General features: G+C 41.7%; 1 long non-coding RNA gene across 2 annotated transcripts; it reads right to left on the bottom strand.

The window, feature by feature from the left end:
* Window positions 1-66: 66 nt before the first annotated feature.
* On the bottom strand, window positions 67-21,688 carry LOC136442542 (uncharacterized). Of its 2 annotated transcripts, none has more exons than XR_010757024.1 (3): window positions 21,616-21,688; window positions 2,467-2,607; window positions 67-955 (listed from the first exon to the last, which is right to left on the bottom strand). It is a non-coding gene; the product is annotated as an uncharacterized lncRNA (long non-coding RNA). The 2 variants fall into 2 exon arrangements; XR_010757023.1 differs by lacking the exon at window positions 21,616-21,688 and adding an exon at window positions 8,826-9,006.
* Window positions 21,689-23,076: the final 1,388 nt, after the last annotated feature.

Raw genomic sequence — 23,076 nt, 5'->3', positions numbered from 1 at the left:
AGACTAGGACGAAACTTGCGTAGATCTTATTCTCTTATGGTTCTAGGAGTATTAAAGCAAGCCCCAGTGAGACAAATATATGTTTATTGCGTACCATCACAATGGTGGTTATAAACGGTGTCAGTAGTCTGTTCGTCGCTTGTTTCTCCTAGATATTTCAATAAAATACAGAGAACTCGTGCTATTTCGATGGCGTCTTCTCCTTTCCACCAATGTATCTTTTTTTCTCACAACGTTTGTACACATCTTAACATTACATGTTCATATCAAGTAAACGATGAAATCGAAACTGCCTATTTTGTAGATAACCGTCGGGATGTAGTATAGATTGTCATTGATGCTTTCCAATAGTTGTGTCATATAAGACAGAGTGTGTATTTTTATCTGTTGCTGTGTGTCTTGTAGAGCTGAATACAAAACGACCTGGAAGTCAAAAGGTCCATTGAGCGGCCTCCAAGGCTATCGGTATCTTTTACATCGTTCTTGACACATCTGTAGCATTTTTCGGCATGCTCCAACAAGGACAGATACCGGTTCATACATTTGATGGTCATGGTCTCGAAAAATTATCCATCAAATTCTCACATACAACAAAAACAACGTCAGTGTCACTGCAAAGGCGAGAGGGTGTGCAAGGGTCTTTCAACGTCCCGGTAGCAATCTGCCAGTCATACGGCAGATACGTAAAGGCTTCCCGACCGGCATATCCTTCCTTGTCGGGAGTTTGTCGTGTTACTAGTCCTGTCGTTCAACCCGTGGTGTGTTCTGTAGATGTGTGGGAAGTTCTTGTCGTCCTCCTCGGATAGACAGCACGCGTCACAGTGTTCCTTCAGACGACAGCAGCACAGGATGATGATGATGACGATGAGCGTCAGGACGGCCAAGATGGAACCCGCCACCAGGATGATGGTCATGACCCCTCCCATGATGCTTTGCGCTCGAGTCGTTTGATTCTCTGCAAAAGAACGACACAAAAGTTTATCACTGAGATACAAGATACCATTAATGCTTAACAAAAACGCCCCTGCAGTTCCAGAGCAAAGTGCTAGGGGGCCGAACCTACACCATTCCTTTCTTATATGCCACAAAAAAGTTAAGACCATAGCTTGTCCAGGACAAACGATAGAAAACCTGAAGTTCTGCTGCAGTACCAAGGTCCCGCGCCAGTGGGCCCAAAAGCGACGGTGACCTTTGTCTTCCACACAACTATCCACCTGCCAAGTAGCATTACAATCCATTCAGAGTTTCTTGAATATGCTGACAATAGAATAAAATAAGAATTAAAAACACACACACACAGACAACAGACAAACCAAAAACAATATCTCAATTTTTCATGGAGGTAACAAATGGCAAATTTGCCATTATTGTACAACATTCAATTAATTTCTAGATATGTTCAGACTAGAAAAAACAGTTTCGACCAGTTTGATGTCTTCATCAACTTCAGTTAGCAATACTCACGATAGTAATGATACTCAGCCTTAATGGTCCCTAATTAAAGGCCGTACACTGATTAGAGTCGTATTTCATGTAGTCAACGTTTGTGCAAATGCAATTATGACAATATCTTTAACACCGGTCATTTCTATTCACTTGGGTATTCCAGTTTGTTTCAATAGCAAGTGGAGGCGTAGGTCCTTTTTAATCAGTACATTTAAAGGTACTTATGTTGCGTGATGCATCGTGTTACCCTTATTAAGGGCAACAGTTTATTTTTGGGAGCCGATTGTTCATGACAAAAGGGATGATTTAGAAATTTTAATCCGGATGTGAAAACTCTCTTGGATATCAGCAAAACGTGTGCTCTTAAGATGAATAACGTTGTAACCACGAAGGTCGTCAATTCTCTGGTTAATTAAGGTTAAGTTTATTGGGTCTCCTTGAGCGCATGTGAATTGTACATTATGATCTTCAATCACGTACATGAGCTAGCTTCTGGTAGATTCTTGTATTTAATCTTATCTCTGTCTGATGAGAATACTTTAGGGCCGGGGATTCAAAGCATGTGCACAAATATGTTGTGTTTCCGGTTACTCGACTGATCCAAACAAAAACCTCCCGACCCTAGCCTTTTGGGGTCGACCGCTGCTAAGGGACATAAAATTTTCAATTTTACATCTGAGTGATAAATATTCAAAACATCGTGTGGTGTATTTCAGATTCTGCTAACGGATAAGGGATTTGAACAGTTGATGTAATAATGTGTAGTAAACGTTCTAATTCTTTGTTCATTTGATTGCTATATTTTTGCTTGTACAATGCATATCTATTTTACATTGCGAAAATGTATTTCTTGGATCTCTTCGGCCGAAATGTAATTTAAAAAAGAGAAGAATAAAAAGGAAAATCCTTACCTACCGACCCTGCTTTTTAGGGACCATAACCGGAAACACAATATATTTTTCTAATTATATTCCCATACATACCGATCCTAGATCTTCTAACGGTAGATGGTACACGTACCTGTATCCTTGAAGTATCGGATGTTTTCTTCGGGAAGAGTGATCTCGGGTCTGCATCAGAATTCCGTCTGGCTGGCTGTGTGGCCAGGACTGCCGATCATATAGCACCGTGGCCCCGCTTCAGGCTGGCTTTAACGATAACCTATGTGCCAAAACAAGGGACGAAGTGCTTAGGTATCCTCCTGATTGATAGTGGAGTCACCACGTATCTTATCAGTTGTGTAATTACCAGTGTTCCAGGGGAGAGTGATTTGGAACCGTAAGTGCCTCTTAGTTATCTGGTAGTTGTAAATATGCAGGTCATTAGAACCACTGAAAAATTGCAAACGCTACGTCCCTTCGTTACCTGCATTTGTCGTTGTGAATACTGCTCTAAAGTATCTATATTGAAGTTAATTTCAACGCACCAATAATCTATGATTCTCCAGATATTTTTCTGGCTTACTCTATGGATTTCCGCTGGCAAAATTACATTTCATTTAGGTCTCGTGACCTCTCAGGCACGAGGTTTAAATAGTGGGCCAAAGGTGCCAGTCTGTCTGCTGTTTCTGCTAGGTTTGCAATTCGCCGAGCCCTCTAAGTGTTGTAAGTGCCCTTGGACGTACTAACATCATAACAAGTGTAAGCCCCCACCGAGTCTTTGAAATTACGAAGAATAAGGTTAGCAGCTCAAGGCTGTATTTTTTGCTACAAGAACAATTAAGTGGCCTCGTGTTGGTGTAACGGTTAGGCCGTTTGGTCCACAACCTAGAGGTCCTGGGTTCGAATTCTCTAGCTGACATGCCACCGATGCTGTACCCTTGAGAAATGCATTTAACATAACTTCTCACTCCACCCAGGTGTAAAAATGGGTACCTGGCTTCCGTTGGGGAGGTAAAGGGTGGTCAAAGGAGAGGGTTGTGCCCCACCATCCAATACCATGCCCTAGACACAGTGGATACCAACTCACTGCCCCTGCGGCCTCAAAAAGGCTACGGACTACCTTTGCCTTTTTTCTACAATAACAGTAATCTATTCAGCCAGGTGTTAGCCGATTTGATTGCCCTTTCTTTCCGTCCAATTAGACACACATCCGATCTAAGAACTTCTTTTGAAGTTATCGGAGAACTACTTTGTTCCGTGTGCCTGTTTGATATAGCTTCATTCCCCATTTAAGCCTTGCACATCTGAAAACATGAATAGAATACAAAATGGCGTCCGCCATCAGCTATGACCTCTAAGTCACAGTATGGCAGTATCTTGCAATCTTGTGTTCACCCAAACGCTTTATCTTTCAATTTTGCCTTTCATTGATACCTAGGAAGATCGTAGTGGACTATCAAGGAAAACTTAGAACCCCGCAAATGACCAAGTGCAGCTTTCAACGAATGTTTGGTCGCGCAAGAGAGAGAGAGAGAGCATGATTACAGTATAGACACCATATGGCATTACCTTTGACTTATCTACGGTGCGCGCTAGTTCTGTATCTGTACACTATCTATAGAGCCGGTATAACCACCCTTCAGTGTAATTACAAGACACCAGTTTCGCAGGCGCACGGCGCGGCAGCAGCTGGTTATATAACACTGAACGACCTAACCTTTGCACATGCTCCTACAGTCCTTGGTGGTAACGAGTTCCACTCAATGATAGTTCACGGGGAAAAAGTTTGAACATCTGAATTTTGGGTTGATAACTCTGGTTCTTGAAGGCATGAATATCTTCCGAAAATAATCTCATCAGGTTGGTAGAAAATATGACATTGGAGTTTTCTTTTTACACAACCAGTGTTCTCGCACCGCGCAACATATATACTTCGGCTACTTATAGCGGCGAGAAGCAGCACTCCAGTCAGAAGCTCTAGCTTAAGGATAGTGTCTGAGAGACACCGACACGTCAGCAGGTCAGACATTACTGGTTGTGTAAAAAGAAAACTCCAATTTCCTATGACTATTTCTTGTTTGTTCTTTTCCTTTTCCTTTCTAAATGTTGCACAGTTCACAAAGATGGATGGTTCGTGTGATGCGTGACGTGCATACCGTAGACCCTTACCCTTATCTATGGTCTATCTATTCATCACAGCAAGTCTGATAGATGAGGGCAATACTTAGTACGTCTTCAAGCACAAGCTTAAGGTCTATAACTCAAGTCACCTTCTGATTAATCGTTTCTCGTTTTACCGAAAACGCATCACGCCTGGTACATTTCCTTGTGGTTGAAAAATGTGAGAGTTAAACCGATGACTTTCTTGACTGACACATTCCTCTCGGTGCCTCATACATCTCAGTACAATATTAACCACATTACTGTCAGAAGAAGTCTACCGGCAAATCCGCTGCGGTCATTGCACGTAATAGCTATTACCAGAATGGTTCTGAAACATCCCATATTCTTGGCCATTAACACAAGAGGCCACTTAAACTATCCTTAGCAGAGATTGGGTTCTTGTAAGCCGGTCACATATTTGCAGTTACAGAGCCTGAGTTTGCAAATTGCAATGTTCTGCAACAGATTTAGCTGGACACGGTATCATGGTGTTGGAGCACATGCTTTGTATAATAGAACGGCTATGTTGTATAAGATAACAGTCACAAAGGAACGTTCTGGTACAAATGGTCCGTGTTTCACATGGCTAGTCGTCTAATCAAGTAGCTCGACGAAACATCAAATAGGACGAATAAGTGTGGGAATGTCGGTTTCTCTCCGTCTCTCTCTGTCTCAGTCTATCTCTTTCTCGGCTTCTGTCTCTCTCTCTCTCTCTGACTCTGTCTCTCTTTCTCTCCCCCCTCTCTCTCTGTCTCTCTCTTTACAGAGTGTCCTCTCTCTCTGTCTCTTACTGTCTCTCTCTCTCTTTCTGTCTCTCTCTCTCTGTGCGTCTTTGCCTGTCTGTCTCTCTGTCTGTCTGTCTGTCTCTCTCTCTGTCTCTGTCTCTCTCTGTCTCTCCCTCTCTCTCTTTCTCTCTCTCTCTCTCTCTCTCTCTCTCTCTCTCTCTCTCTCTCTCTCTCTCTCTCTCCATCCTCCACCCCCTCTCTCTGTTCTTGGACAACTTTCCATGCCGGGTCATCACAGATCAACTGAACAGAGATAAGACATTCCTCATCATCTTCTGAGGTGAGATGAACCGACCTGCAGGACACCGAACATTTCGGAGAGATCTAGCAAAGTGGGCTCGTGAGGCACGTACAGTGTTACCCTTTGGTGCGGATCTCAATCTGTAACGCCATAGTTGTGAGATAAAAAAGGACCCAAGCTTCTAGGAAACCGCCAGAAAATTGGATGGCGTGGCAGCAGCAACCGGGGGCCCAGACATCTGTCTAGCGGTGGTACTCGCTCATTTCAGCCTCATTACGCAGTCGCTGAGCACGGAAATTCTCAGGAAACTTTGCCAGTATTTTTTTAAAACCAATTATCTTTGAATCGATTTGCGGCAAGTTGCAACTTTGTAGGTCAATCATCGAACATATCCAGCCGTATCCACGTCAACTCTCCAAACATTTTGTGACTGAGACTCTGTCAACATCCGGCAGTAAACATGAGAATCAGCTTTTCAGATCATCCTGCTACGTGGTTGTTGAATGACCATAGTGGATGGCTACATATACACCTTTGTTTATGAGTTACTACTTAGAAATCTTGGAACATATGCCATACGGACTAGTTGATGAAAAATGATGGAAATACCCAATATCAAACTCATACATGATAAAACAAAACTCGATATTGCTGCTAGTGCAGTAACTCTGATGATTGAGTCTATCTGCCGATATAAAGTCAACCATACAGAACACCAGTATCAAAAGTTACGACAAGTGTTTCCTGACTACATCATTGTTACTGTTTCGCGAGGCTAGCAATGACAACATTGGAGGGAGGCGGTACCGACTTCCGACAAACTTTGACCCAGGGCTGACGTCACACCTGCGTAAAGAATACGTGTCCACAGCAGCGCTTGAGTCAGATAGCTGATGAAGACTGAGTTATTCGGTCGAAATTCCACTATCCGGTCATTCAGTTCTTTGAGTTCGAGAACAGTTTATTTCTCTTTATTTAGCAATCTACCAACTCAGATCAACTTTCATGCTAATACGTAACATTTTCAGATGCATACTTCTATATCAGATGAACTTCAGCAAATGGCCATTGCATGGATAACGGGACACAGTTGATTTCCCATGCATCGACTGCTGTATTGACTATCTTAGTATGTTCCAACTGACTGACATTAGAAAATCACATAGGTAAAGGTCGACTCGGCTGGACGTGCTTTGTATAGACTTAGGATTATGGACGCTGAGAACGATTCTGAATTATAAAAATCGATTGGAAGCAATGTGTTTGGGTCGAAGGTCGTTGTACTTGGTCGGGTTTGTCAAAAACAAGTAAAACATATATTAACAACGTCTGTGTTGCGTTAGAAGATGCTGCTACACCGGTGGCTAAGGACAAGACATGATACAAGGAGCAAGGGGTCAGAACATGGCCTGAGTACTTAGGCAGACCCGGGAGTGCCAAACCGTTTTTATATCTTATGAAGCAAACTGTAACTTCCAACACAAAAAAAATTGGAGTTACCCAATTTTCAGACTGTCTTTGTCAAGGAATGAGCAATTGCTTCTGTGACGTCACGTTATATGCAGATAGAATACGTGACTCGCTGAGCAGTGAATCATAGGTTGCAGAAAGTTTGTGCCCTCCCCCGTCTCTGTTTAGGTGTAGCTGTAGGCCCCCAGTTCAACATTGTTTCATACTGACTTCTACCACCACAGATGAACCTTCAGACAATATGTCACAAACGACACAATCCTATGTTAGTGGGATGATAACTGGCCTTGGGTTCAACTCAATTGATAAAAGATGAATATCAAGTTTGAAGGTCGATGAAGGTTCGACATTCAGGTAAAACATACGCAGTGAGAGAAGGTACAATCCCAACATCAACAGGAAAGGAGTGCATGTCGAACTGTCTGACATGCACTCGAGTCCAAGCCCTAGCCATAGACACCCCCGCTCCGCGAGCTAATATTAGCTCCTGTACTTAAACAGCATGAGCTTATTGACTCATTAACATTAACTTTGTCATGAATTTGTCTTATTTCCCTTTCCTATTTGGTTATCTAAAATTTGCCTTCGCTTTCTTTGCAAATGAAGAGTTTTTGCTTAAGACCGGATGAACCAGAAATATAGTCCAGTCGGAAGAAGATATATTGTTTTTGAATACATGCCAAGGTCACTGTTGATGTATTGTTGGAATTACTTGTTTTATGAATAATTCATCAATGCATTCAACCTTTTTGCCGACAGCGATATCTTAGCTCAACTCAGGTCAGAACTTATTGTGCAAAAAAGGCATTAGACAGCAATTATTCAATAGACACGGTTACAGTAAAATACAAGCTAAATGTTTTATGTGTGGTGACCTCACACGTATCTTGGAGCTGATCTTTGACAGCAAGATGCTCGTTTGTCCGTTCGATTCGTTCAGACCATTGTAGTGCCTAGACTAACAACAGCAATGAAATTCACATTCGCGAGGGGGAAATCCCTTTTCGGGTAGGGTAGTAGTGCAGCGCATGACATACAACGCACTAGGGTATTGGAAACATGTACGTTCTTATGGGCACAAGCACACGACCATTACCGATACACCATATGGTACGAGAATGTGTTATTGAAAGTCGTGAACAACGACTCTTCTTTCCGGCAAGTCATCTTAACAGATGTAGCTTCCTCTGACTAAAGAATAGTATTTCCTGTATTCGATTTTACGCCCATCGCCTACGCATATTACTTCAGAACATAAAAACAGAAGACATCTTCGAAATATTGACCTCTAACCTTGACCTACAGCTCCTCATCTCCGTGAAAAATGATCCAATCCGCCCAAAAGTGTTTTCCAATAGGCACGTTGTTATCCCGATGCTTCAGGTACTAAGACGACGTGCGTTGTCGATGAGCTGAACGGGCGTAATGACTACTTACGTGTCAGTTAAGCTAATGGACATTCTACTAAATTACTGGTTTCATGGCCAATCTCAATTCCCTTAGCTGTCTTTGAAGCAGGATCCAGGAAACGCGACATTTGTTACACTTGTGATAACATCATTTGACATATGAAATTGCTGGAGTAAAACATGAACAGAGACTCCTGCTAACGGTAGTTAGGGTAATGGACGTTCTACTAAATTACCGGTTTCATGGCCTATCTCAATTCCCTCAGCTGTCTTTGAAGTATCTGTTACACTTGTAATAGCATCCATTGACATTTGAAGTGCTGGACGAAAACCTGAACAGAGAATCCTGCTACCATCTCTTCTTCCTGCTACGTACGTGACTAAGTTATGAAATAGTGTCATTTGAAACAGGGTCAATAAGATACCTTACCTATCAGAAGAGTGACCTTTTTCCGTGGAGACAACCCCTAGATCTCGAATGCAGGCTCGTGTAATGTTTCATCGGCGGTATCTGTCCCTTTTATGCCAGATAAAAATTAGGTCGGGGGCGTTCCAGTCATCCATTGTCATTGACGATGAGTCAAACTTAGAGGCAGATTCCGTCGGCAATATTAGCCATATTCGGGGATCTAGAGACCGGATATGACGTTTCCCATCTGCCACGTCCGGTGTACTTCTCTTCATGCCATGACAATCAGTTACGCTTTTGATTAGTGCTGGAGACACGGTTACTTGACAAACTTGTTCTGTTGATAACGGCAATTGCATGCTTTCCTGAACATCAATTTATCCACTGAACCGTACATTAATGACCTAGATAATAGACTTCGACCCACCGGTTACAAATATGTGTTCTTCCTCCGTTTTCCTTTGGCCCCATAGCATTACGTCAAAACGAGTTGCATCAGTGAAGCAGATATTACCTTTAATCTATAATTCATTTCTCGGCCATTTAGAGTACCGGGAGTATCATGCATTATCTTTCATATGAGGCACATCTTGATATTTGCTATCCAGGACTATGTCATTGAGGTCACTCGATATCATTTGTTGTAAACAATTCCCGACCTCCAATGGATAAATTCCATCACCCTATTGACATACACTAGGCGTCCCTCTGAAAGTGCATTGTGTATTGAAATTCAAACTACAGCTAAAACTTTCCATAGCCTGAAGCCAGGATTTTCTCAGGAAAAAACAACAGGAGTAAGGGGCTTACAGTTTCGACGAGGCGTAATCCTTACCGCAAGGCTGTCATTGAATAAAAGTCCTTCATTGTACGTTTGTGCTCGTACAAGCTAATAACAGGTCGTGGTGCTAAAGAAGGCAGAAGTATAATTACAGTGATTTTAGAACGTGATATCTTACTATATCTACAACAGCTAATGTATACTACTATATACAGGTTCAACTTCTTCTCGATTCTTGAGGCAGTTGTGATTGTAAGGACAGATGGAGCTTATAATACAAGGCTTATCTAATTGCATAAGGAATACGAATTTTTCTATGTTATTTGAATATCAAAAACTAGAAAATCTATCTTGTACACAATTGAAGAGAATAATTCTCTCATTGTTGTATAATGTACAGTTAATGATAAAATGACACACGTCTTCTATCTTATCCAAATCAGATCTATAGAATATTGGCAAAATAATTGCTGCAAAGGAATGCGGTTATGTCTACCTTTTTCAATGTACTGTGGAGTTAGTGTGAACCGATATCCTGAGTACCCTAAAGATCCACCGAACGACTCATCACTGAATCCGCAGTAGTGAATCCTGTCATGGGTCCTGTCAGTTTACAACATCAGTTTGGGACTGTGTCTGCAAGCAACGACAGCTATCGCTGCAGCGCAATGTGAACCAGTCAGAATTGTCCTGAAGAAGACGACAGATGGTCACCGAAACGTCGGTTGAATAAAGCACTTGGTTGTGTACAAAGAGTATCTTTATTCATCCACATCTGCACCCATGTACGTGGCACTGATCCGTACCTCAGCGTAAATGCACTTCCTTTGCCTGATTCAGGTCACATGTACAACACAGACAAGGAGACGCCTTTTCATAGATCTTATAAGATGCTTCCTAAAAGATCCGTTCAAAGACGAGCCACGTGATGTACGACTGCGACATTTTTGGTCTAAGAGGAAAGCCTTAAAGATTTATTGATTGCTTGTGTCACTGAGAAAGGTATATCAAAACTCTAACGTTGGCATCCGTTCACGAGGATACTGCCAACATTTGTAACACCCTCATTTCAACCAGGGTGACGACCTCGCTGCGACCGCCCTGCGACTTCAAATCTTGACAGCTCACTCAACAGATAAAAAAACCAATCCATTTTACACTTTGTGTGTTTTGTTGTCTTTTCGGTCATACTTTTGTATTTTGCATGATACTCCAGTGATTAAATCACGGGTGGGTTACACAAATCCAATTTACATCGCAGCGAGGCCACAGCGAGGTCGCTCAAGTAGTGTTTCTCGTTGTCCTGGAATCCTGTGGAGCGAGGAAGCTGAAGATTTCTCTGGAGACGTTCAATGTACGTGGAAACACTGACGTTACCCCACAGGGGACCTGAACGGTTGAGAGCATCATTGACTCCTGACATATGTGGCGAGGAAGGTCCGACTGGGACGGTATCAAGATAAATGAAGTGCCTTGATAACGGTCTCACGCCGTTACCTGTCATGCTCTAGATCTCTAATGGTAATTTCGAGAGCCGCGAAGGCAATATTTCCTCTTCTTTCATGAAACAGTTGTTTCATATTCAAGACATTTTACCAATTTAAAAGCGATATGTTAGATATTCTGAACATGCCATTATTTCAAAAATTCATTAATCCCTTCTCGACTTATCCTGCAAAAGAGCTATATACCACCTAAAACTCGTGACCGTAGCTTCTCCAGAGCACGAGATGTTTTAGACAGAAGTTCTGCTGCACTACCTAGAAAGGCTGCCAGGGGGCCCAAAATCTCATCATTTCTTTCACAGGACATGCCCTAACCACATACTAAGTTTCATGACATTCCATCCATAGCTTCTTGAGTTATGCTGCTAAACAACATACATACATACAACCAAACGCTACCGAGAACATAACCTTCATGGCGAAGGTAATAAAGCCCTTACGTGTAACAAACTGGCCAAATTTGTGCTATCTAATACCCCTCTATTGCTCACTGACCTATCCGTCAAGAAGAGAAATAAAACTCACAAAAGGGATCTTAAGGTGAAGGTTACATGAACCCAAAGGGTCATCTAAGCTCATGCGCCCATGATTGCCCCGTTTGATTATGGAGTTCCTGTACTATATTTGTCTCTAACAACCAAATGAACAAATGAACCAGCAGGCTTTATGATGATCAGTCTGATACGTCCATAACAGGGCTAGTCCTAATTCCCCACCCAGTTATGGTAACGATAAAAGAGTTTAATGTACAAGTTCTTCCCCGAGGGCTAACTGCTACGTGAAATAGTATATGGAAAAACTATACAGACGATGCAAGATAACAATGGTGACAAGTGGAACATAGAACTGATAAGAGCTGCTATGGTATACAAAATACATTTTGTTAATACTTCTTTGTTGAAGCAGTGGAAGACGAATTGCTATAAAACGGCACCAGTAAACTACCGTAAACTTTGAAATAGTTTTTTTACGAGTTACATGTCAATATGAGCAAGATTATATGGCATGAGCCATCAGAATTGAAATGAAAGATCATCAGAAATTGTTTCCTGACATGAAATATTTCAGTGACTTCCGGTGATCTTCTTGACCTTTTCTGCGATCTAGTTCTTGGAAAATGAAATTTCGATGTTGCCAAAAGACATACAGTTGGCACAGTTCATGACGCTCAATCTAATCAAGAAAGGATTTTACGGCCGAGGGTGTGGCTGTCTCTCTCTATCAAATGTAGGGGCAGATTCTGATAGCCTTAGTAATAACTCCCACAGCCCACCACATCATCTGTAGCAAAACCAACCCTCACCTTCTGCGTAAGGTCAAAGTCAATATATAGGGCACTGAACTCTACATTATGCGTCATATTCAAGGAAGTAACGTTACAGGGAATGAGTTTCCTTTTATGGGCGCGATGACGCCCAACCTCCGTCCCTCGGTTCTCTTGATTATGAAGCTCACTTCCCTTCCAAACTATTCCAGGAAATACGGATGAAATTTTGAAAAGTTTTGCTTTGTTCAAATCAACAAGATATTTTGCTTCCGCGAATGATTTCATCAGGCCGGCGAATGGATGCATATCAACGTTATCTTATTCACAACCACATATTCTACAGGAGCCGACGTTTCGATGAACGTCTGTCATGTTCGTCAGGGCAATTCTGACTGGTTCATTTTGAACAGCGGTCCCAAATGTAAAGGTATTACTATAAGAGCAACAATAATGAGATGATGCGATTCCAAATGTTGAGCATCTGTACGATATTTTTCTGTTCAATGACATAAGCTGGCTACTAGGGCTGGTGGTAGAACGATGGTGTTGCATACCAAATCTTATGCCATCTCAATCAGTGCATCGATGTGTTCTCTGCAAATCCCGAATGCTAGTGTCTGACGTGTCTACCACCACCCTTTAATGACAGTAATCTGGGGCCAATACCAGCGTGACCTAAAGACTGCTAGAGAGATATAACTGCACAGAAATAATCGATGAAATGCAAATGCATAGCCTCGTGAGTATATGTATGTCAAAGTAGCGGTTGCAGTCTGGGAGAATCGCCGATTCTGTTGGTACGGATCCCTAACCGGAGTCTGTAGATTTAAAGATTTTCCCTCAAAGGATAGTCAGAAGTTTCAACTTCGATCCATGTCCCTTATAATCAATGGATTGACATTTACACATTTAGGATTTATAAACGGGAGACCACCCTAACAAATTCTAGTATCAATCAATCAAATGGTTTTTATCGTCAACAAATTCTCGCAGCCAGAGGCTGAATTGTGGTTTGTTTTACACAGTACACCGCCACAATTAAAACAAGTCTTATTCTCAATTACACGTTAAAACAATAGAAAACGTGCTTGGACACATGCTTCCACATACGAATATACACGTTGGGTTTTTAAAATATACAACATTATCATACAATCTTACATTGAATACATCGTACTCATGATGACATCAGCCTTGAAACAAGCTTAAAAGTTCAGAAGTGTAACTATCCTGATTCCGATCGCGATCTCAACCGGCAGATCTAGAATCGGCGATTCTGCCAGATTGCAATCTCTACCTAGATCTCCATCTAGATATAACGATATAAGGTCAGGATGGTACCATACCTTACACCCAAGAGATGGCAGCGTCAGCGTCATGCAGTAACATATTGTAGCTTGTGTTTGTGAAGTATGTGAGCTGAATGTGTGCAGGAGCCGCCAATTTACAGTCCGACACCTTTCAATTACAGCAGCAGGTAAAACGAGCCTGCACGTCTGCTGGTGCCTTCAGATGGGCACTGGGTGGTCTTGGATCAATACTATCCCGGAGTGACCCGCAAAGATTGGGCGAACAATATTGTAATCTTCGGCAACATTTGGAAACCTGAAGGTACAAGACCGCGTACAGAGAGGACGACCTACAGTCACTCTACGACGAACAATTCAAAATGATGGGAAGGCACTTGGATTAAATTCACTTGAGGATATTTCAGTACCAGCGCAAAATCGGAACCTTTGGAGAGCAATAAAGTTGCGGGAGGATCTAAGGCCTAAGATAAGGTCCGCAACAGTTGCAAGAATTATCTGCAGTCTGTTGGGCCGAAGGTTGCACCGAAGGTTGAATCGTAGCTTCAACGTCACGAAATGTTTTTATGACTCACTTTGTCCTAAGGCCTATGGAAAAAATCTTGTGTTTCCGGTTACCTGACCGACCCTACCAAAAAACCTACCGACACTAGCTTTTTGTTCTTGGTAGAACGCTGGCGAGGGACATCGATTTGGCATCTGAGTGATGAAATTCAAGACAGATTTCGTTTATTCAACACTCTGTAAACAGATGAATGTTTTGAACAGCTGATGTAAGAATGTGTAGTAAATACTGTACTTAAAAGTTGTTCTGTTCATGAATGCACTTGTGCTCGTACAATTTATATCTGTATGGTTAACGTTACAATATGATGTCGAAAATACCAGTGCCCAATACAAGAATCCCTACCTACCGACTCTGACTCGTAACCGGAAACACAACATATTTCTTCCAGGCCTAACTATACTGACCCCAAAAGGGCAAATATAAGTCACTGGAAATAAAAAGAAAATATTTCCGGAAGACTGGCAAGTTACTTCAGAAACGTGTTGTAAACATTGCCAGCATACCACATCCGTAAACGTTCATCAAGTCTTTGATCTATGTATCGCTGGTAATACCAAAAAGTTTAATTGCACAATACATCATTGGGATGTCTTTATTTCCCAAAGTAATCAAGTTTTATTACAAACAAGTTTATGGTCCTAGCATTAGCAATACATGTTTATGCGCAAATTCGTGGAAGATAATTGATTTCTTTATTGAGAATGTTCCGGAGGCTTACTTTTTATGAGTGAAGATATACAAGCATCGGAAATAACAAAGGTGAAGTGACATAGACATAACACTAAACGATAGTATTTCACTTGTCTAATGCCGTAAAGCCCCTGTCACACTTGTGCGTATATACATACAAGCCCGCATGAGTTGCGTATTAACATGTTTTTGGTTAAGGTTAAGTTTGCAGCCGAAGAAGTTATTTATTTGGTTTGATAACCAGACTGCACAACGATGGATCAAAGTAGAAAACAACCTCCTCCCCGCAAAATTTACTTAAACACAAAAAATGTAACTGCGGAACTAATACGCCCTTGAATATACGCACAAGTGTGACAGGGCCCTCATACCCGAATTCCACCACGGCGATGACCTCGCTACGACTTCGCTGCGACCGAGCATTCTGACAGAGCGCTTAACGAATGTCATAGATTTTTTTAGAAAACGAATGTTTTTACGCGTTGTGTGTTTTGTTGCATGTCTTTTCAGTCAAAAATTTTGCATGATAGTCCAATTACGAAATCGAGGGCTACACGATCCCAATTAGGTCGCAGCGCGATCGCCGTCTAGTGGAAATGGCCGGAGACCTGACAGAAAATGAGGAAAGATATTGTGATGTATAAGACGGGAGGTTCTGACGAATGATATTTCTGTGGTTAAGATGCCCCTCGTGGCTGTTAAATCAGATGTCAAACCATATTGAGTCGTAAATGATGCACAACCTACATCAGAGCCATCAACTTAAGTCAGCTATCACTTAGATATGTATGTCAGATCTCGGACCCGATTCTGATGTGCCTCTTTTCGAGACTTTGACACCGTTCAGCGTTTAGACGCACGAGGCATGGATGTAGAACTCGCAAGGGTGAACAAATACAAATTAGCTAAGACGAACGAGCAAAACACGAACGTTTACACCCCAAAACTGATAGATCAATCTCATAAACTGCTGTTATTGTAACTGATGTACACTCCACATGACACACATCATTTCTCCAATGGTTCAGTGCGTCATTGAATATAAAAAAATATTGGTATTTCGTAAATCTACACTATTGGGACGCGACCTCTTAACTTAAAGCTCTAAGACCATCGTCGTTATTTCTTTCTTCTAGGATCGGCGTCTTCTATATTCATCAAATGACACTGCAACTTTACTGCATCTGACAAATGTCATCATTAGTTGAAGCTACTCTGACGTGAAATGCACAGTTCTCACCTTTCTATGAATGAAGAAACATTTTCCTTCATTTTCTGGCAAGTGGAAATTGTTGCCATATTTGAAATTTAATGACCATTATATAGTCTTCATGGCCTGTGCTGATGCGATACATACGTAAATTTGGTGAACATGTGAAAGTAGTATCTGTTTCAATAAAATACGATTGAGCCATACAAAAGTGTGCTTTGCCAAGGTGAACATCTTAACACGCATATTTGTTTACACGAACATTTAGTTACAGTGTGGGGCAAGTTTTAGAAATCCCGATTACAAATATGGCACTCAAAACGAGCATATGGAAAATACATATCTACACATCTTCTACTTTTATTGCTATGAAATGTTATTGTAATTTTTCACTTGAACGTAAGTCAAGCTGTAATTAGCACATAAAATAGTGCGATGGGCAATCAATGCAATATGCTGGCACATCATTTCCTGTCTCAATTATATATGTTAACGTTAGATATGAAGAATTTTAAAGCAATTTCGTTGACTTAACAGTCGGACGCACACAGCTTCTGTATATCTCCTTACGTTTACCTTGCGCAATTGTGCCCACTGGGTGCCCTAATCCAAAAATGCCCAAGAAACTCTTAATGATTCATCTAATGTTTTTATGTTTGTTGTCAATACAATAAAGAATATTTATCTCTCTATTGAAAAATGCCAGGTGTACAATATCAAGTTCGTTGCTAGGAATTCTAAGTTCCAGTCACGTTCCAGGTAGACCAATGCATTCTAATCAGGGCCGACAACAAGTTCGACATGAGACTGGGAAACCAGCGACATATGCAATCTGGGTGAATTATTGATCGGTCCAACAGACAAAAAACACTATTACTCACATGCAGGGTTTGTCTCCTTATTCAATATTCTCAGTTTGCATACAGGTAGGTGACATCCAGCGTCTATAACACGCGTGGATGCAGTTAACTTTGCAGAATTAGTTTCGTAGGGGTGCTAGTGTCACAAACATGAAAAGAAATCTACAGTAGATTCCTCTCGAAAACAGATGAAAAATGTCCAGACGATGCATGACGTACAAAACTACTAGTTAACTAATGGATGTACCAACCACTAATTATCTAATACCAGCACGGAAAAGAGCAAGAAATAGTCAGGCCTTCAAGATATCATCCCAGAATTGAGGTCTAAAATAGTTTTTGAGGTTTATCGTAGAGTGAAACTAGTTAGCACCAAGTACAGTACAGGCTTCCTCACTAGATAGCTTTAAACAATGCTTACAGTTAGATATGCAAAAGTTAGGTGTGACAGGTCGTTCAGTGTGATATAACCAGATGTTTCCACGCCGCGTGCCTGCGAAGCAGGCGAGTTACACTGAAGTACGGTTACATAAGCTATATATAGATACAGATACTGTGAGCATGTTAGGTGCAATCATACACATGTCCCTGTAGTGATGTCACGTTACCGGGCACCGTAAAACGGTTCACTAGAGTCAACTAGTTAACAACAATCCTGCTTCCTGGATAAAAAAATCCATGCAATAGAACCCGTGGCTTGTTCTCAAGAAGAGTCAACAATCCCAGTGATAGTCCGAGATATCATCAAGGACATCACAGTATCTACCGGTCGATCAGTAGTAACCCCAGATAACCTCTCCACATCCACCAAAACGATTAACCTAGGGTCCTTTTGATTTTGCTCACCTGAATGGTTTAACACAATCAATACTAAACAAAACGTGTCAGCTTTTCCAACCTATCCCCATTGACGGTCTTCCCGTTCCAAATAGAATGCAGGTTATTAGTCCGTAGGCCCTTTGAACCCTGTGTGACTGATTTCCGATGGTCTCCAAGTCGGTAAAGGGCACGGCTACCATGTTCAGACATCCCGGAGAGACTTCTATGTCACCAGTAATCCACGAGTAAGACTCGCGTGTCATCTTGAAATGTCATGGATGAGCAATGTGGGCATAAAATGCCAACGGTCTCGTCCTTCATCGCAAACATTTCCACTGGAGGCCGGGTATTTTCATTTTGTTGATCTTCTGGTGAAACTGGAGAACCGCTCCAATAGTCAATACCAAGTATCAAAGCACAGGGAGGGAGATCACTTGCTGAAGTCTCTTTTGCTTTCTTCTCGTTTCCGCTTTGGTAATTTACCGAATTTCCTGGCCTCCAGTGGATGCCATACTATCGTTTTAAGAACTAAAAGGCAAACTTAAGATAGTCTCATAGCCTTTTAAAAGCGTTTGAGCTGGTAGTGGCAGTGGTTACGTATTCCATTGGGTCTACATACAGGGAACTGTACTGGAAGGTGGAGCCCATCCCTCTCCTTCCACCGACTTCTACCTCCCTAACCTGGTACTTATCATTACACCTGACTGGAGTTAGCAAAGACGTTTTCTCATCTTAAGGTCATATCATCTCAAATTTTGTGTGAAGATTCAGTATACCGTTTCAATGATTATGATAAAAGGTGTAACTTCTACTGTTTGTGACGATTGGAAATTGTACTGAAACCCAATATGTAAACAAAACCCTATATGCCCTTATGTTGCGAACAAAGTACACCATCGAAGGTGGGTCACAGTGCATTAAAAAGGTATGGCCCGATCCAATTAATATTCAAGTTAACGTATGATCTAATTCGTAATTTGCAGAAGAAATGCAATAAAACTTGATGACATCGTTACAAGTTTTTTGTGAAAGGAGTTGCACGAAACCATCCAGGGAGAAGGAAAACGGAAGGAAGATAACATCAGAGAATTGACCGCTCAGTGAAACATGACGCTAAGCGAAACATTATGAACATTAAAAACCGAGAAGGATGGAGAAACTGGTTATCTTATCTTATGTGGTGCAAATTGGCCAAGTACGTAGACTAAGAGATGGATGAGATGAGAGTTGGAAGTTGTTTCGTAAGCATTGTGCGCACAGGGTTATGTTAAAGAAGTGCGTAAGGTCAACTCTGCATATCTTTAATTATTGATAGCTTTATAGGTGACGGATGAGGCGAGTTATGTATCAACTATGAAAATTAGCAGAGCCACAAGGTGACTTGCTCGCCGCTGCGTTAAATTGAGAGTAAGGGTCGCCATATTTTATTCCAGATGAGTGAAGATGTCCGACTATTACTTTGTCGATATGTATATATTTCATGTAATATTGTAGCTACGTAATATTTTAGCTACAGAAACGTAGGGAGTCCAACAGTGGTAACCAATAAGCTGAAATGATGCCAGGAAATTACAACGAGTTAAAATCATAAAGCAATTGCGCCGAGATCCAACCTAAAAAAACTATCCTGTACCGCATACTATACAGATAGTGTACGTATAATGCCAACCTTCCGATAAATGTGTCATGCAACAACTTCAGTACCATGGACAGACATGGGGAGTATCGTACACTGCTTGCGGTACCGCAAGATCAATCTAACAGTAGGTAATAGGACTCCCGAAAATAATTTCATCAGGTTGGTAGAACATAGTATATTTGGGGTTTCTTATTACACAACCAGGTAATAGGACTATGTGCATTTTATTGCCTGGTTTTCCATGTAATCACATGTCTTAACATAGCTTGACTGTACAAGAATCATAAAGTATAGAATCTCATTTTTCCTCATCCATATTGATATACTGTATATCATGTATTCCAAATTGCTATTGAAAATTTTTGAAAACTCGCTTCTTGGTCTCATTTTAAGGCGGAATATCCGAGCGTGATTTCAAGGTTGTTTTACGCAGCAATAGACTCATTTGCATGAAAAAGGCTGTGAACTATTGACCTCCCGGCCATTTTATTACACGGCAGACCAGAAATTCAGTTATGAGCACGCGGCGAAAAAGCTGGTGCACAAGCACAAGCTCATCAGAAATATGTGGATTTATTTAGGTCAGTTTCATTGGAAATATTTGGATTTTTTAGGCCAGTTTCAATGACTGCATTTTCATAGACCATCAAAAAAGCCCAGGGTCTGGCTATTTGACGTTTTAGAAGCCTGTCAAAGTGTATTTCTGTGGAATCAAGCAACCAGGTAATCACGATAGCATAAAAAGCAACCAATCCACCAACAAATCTACCGTACTACAACAAAGCTAACCAACCAACCGACCAAACAACCAACTAATCAATCAACAATACTAGACAACCAACCGATTAACCACCAAATTAACCATTCTATCAACCAACCAACCAACCAGCCAACCAACCAACCAACCAGCCAGCCAGTCAGCCAGTCAGACGACCAACCAACCAACAAACCAATCAATCAACCAACCAACCAACCGACCGACCAACCAGCCAACCAACCAACCAATCAACCAACCAACCAACCAACCAACCAACCGACCGACCGACCGACCAACCAGCCAACCAACCAGCCAACCAACCAACCAATCAATCAACCAACCAACCGACCGACCGACCGACCGACCGACCGACCGACCGACCGACCGACCAACCAACCAACCAACCAAACAACAAACCAACAAACCAATCAATCAATCAATCAACCAATCAGCCATCAAACTCCTCACCCAACCAACCAGCAAAAGACCAACCAACCGCTATGCCTACTTTGCTATTCAGACGCCGTATACATTTAGCTCGGGACAACCTTGTCAGATGACTGATGTTTGCCGGCGATATCTGTTCAATTTCCGACCCGTAGCTGGGAAACAACACGCGCCCCGGACGGATGAAATCTATTAGTCCAACAATTCCGTAACCTTTACCGTGAGATGAAAATGAAATTGATCCCTCTTGTGTCAATTTCGCTCGCCTCACCAGATTTTCAACGCTAGCGCTCGTGGATAACCATCTGTGTTAAGCATTACGGCAAAGGTTGTCAGTAACCGTATTATTGTCTTTATTGCAAGGCTGCGTGTCAGACCGTAAATGCGTGCATAAGGACTTAAACGTATGCTGCTTTTCTTCGATTTTAGCTGACAGTCAGTTCTTCAATAATGACATTAACAACACAGTAGGGGAATCTAGGCCAATGCTTATAATACGGTCTAGATTCGTATTATGCAATGCAATGCACGAGCCATGTCGTAACATAACAATGGCATAGAATGTTCTTACGAGTAGTAAAGCTGAGTTTCAATATACAATGGTGCTCTATGCTTGAAAAAAATTTCTTAAGATAATTCTAAATATCCATTTCGCTGCAATAATAAGACGGGACAATATCTATCATATCATATGTGCTATACGTATTTTTCTGATGACAGAATTTTGAAGCAGCATATTTTAGCATTAAACTGGCTTTCGACCCCCCTCCCCTTATATGAGGTGGACAAAAAGCAACTACTGTTTTGATCGTTCTGTAATTACACATATCAGATACACGTCATCTTCACGTTAATTCTGTCCTACAAAACAATTCTAAAACTGTAGATCAAATGCTATTATCACATATGGCCAGATTGCTATACATTTTCTAGATCTATTAGAATATAACGGCGCACCTACCTCTCGTAACTGCCCCTGTCCCAGCGATTTCGTACCGTCCAGTTCCAGGTACTTTACTCGCACGGTTTACTCATGCACCGTCACACACTTGAGCGGGTTCTCGAGGTTTTCAGCGAGCTGCAGTTAGGATCCGTGCAGACTGGGGGCACAGCTACAGCCTTCTCCTCAACAGCGCCCCTCGATTCATTCTCCCATCTGCTTCACAATCTTGTCTTCAGGACTAAAAATGGAAAACATCCGCTGCCTCAGGTTGTGGTGTGGTGAATCCGGTGAGATAATTTACGTGCTGGTACGGTGTGCTCCTATGCCGATGCCATTACGGCGTAGTAATACCCCTTACCGGGTGATTACACTCTGGTCATCCATCACGCCGGGATGACGGGGCGTAGCGGGACTATTCCCGCCGGCGTTACCGCTGCCCCCCGGCCCCGCTTCATCAGTGCAACAAACCGCCGCCTCTCCACTAGACGGCGATCACTGAGCGACCGTACGGCGACCAAAATTCAATCGTTTTGTATTCCACCCTAGTATGTAAGTTTTTGTTTTTACAATTCAGATTTACCACATTTGTGGAAGGATTGACATAACAGGTGACTATCACCTTTTCGAGATGTCAACCCGGATCAGACTGTAAGATATAATCCACTCACACCGGGAAGGACCCCTACTCTTTTCGAAGAGTGTGGCGGGTTCTTTAACGTGCTCTATGTGCGGTTCTCCTCAAACACGGGAAGTTATGCATACTTGAGCAGTGAAATACTGATATCTTCATGATATGGACTTTTATCATGACCACGGTTAGCCCCTTTGTCATAGAGAGGATCTCTATTAAACAACGATGGAGTTTGAATCAACACCGTATTTCTCCTTTGGTTTAGATTCGTAGTTCCATCCAAAAGAGTCTCTGGTGTAATAGTTCTCTCATTTAACTTTGTAATCGCGTAGAGTCACGCACTGATACCATTGTGGGCTGCACAATCAATCGTATTTTCGTGTGGTGACGACTAGACTGGCTTTAACGAATTCCCAGAATATTGGCAGATAACAGTCATCTGCAAGGGATTAACGATTTTGTAGTAAACCTCAAGATTGATTTTCATGAATAACCCAAAAAAAGATGGTTACAATCCCTAGGTCAAGGCGAAAACAGGACCCTTCTTCTTCTGATTTCCAAAAAGCAATGAACAAGGTAGATGCTTTCTGTAAAATAGAAGTCAAAATACCCCCCCCCCCCAAATTCATACATATATGCAGTTAGCAATATTTTGCAATTTTTGAAGACCCGCGAGGTGTAATGTAACGCAATGATAATTCTACGTATCGTAATATGGCGTCAGATAGATCGTTTGTACAAGTCAAATACCTTATAAAACTCGTATGTTCGATTTTGGCTTGAATAAATCTTGGGGGAATACGGCCCAATTTCACAGCTAGGCACAGTTGATAAAAAGCATTTGATTG

Source organism: Branchiostoma lanceolatum, chromosome 9 (genome assembly GCF_035083965.1).
Source record: "Branchiostoma lanceolatum isolate klBraLanc5 chromosome 9, klBraLanc5.hap2, whole genome shotgun sequence".
NCBI lineage: Eukaryota > Metazoa > Chordata > Leptocardii > Amphioxiformes > Branchiostomatidae > Branchiostoma > Branchiostoma lanceolatum.
Note: the sequence above shows the minus strand (reverse complement) of the source record. Positions and strands in the feature narration are given on the sequence as shown.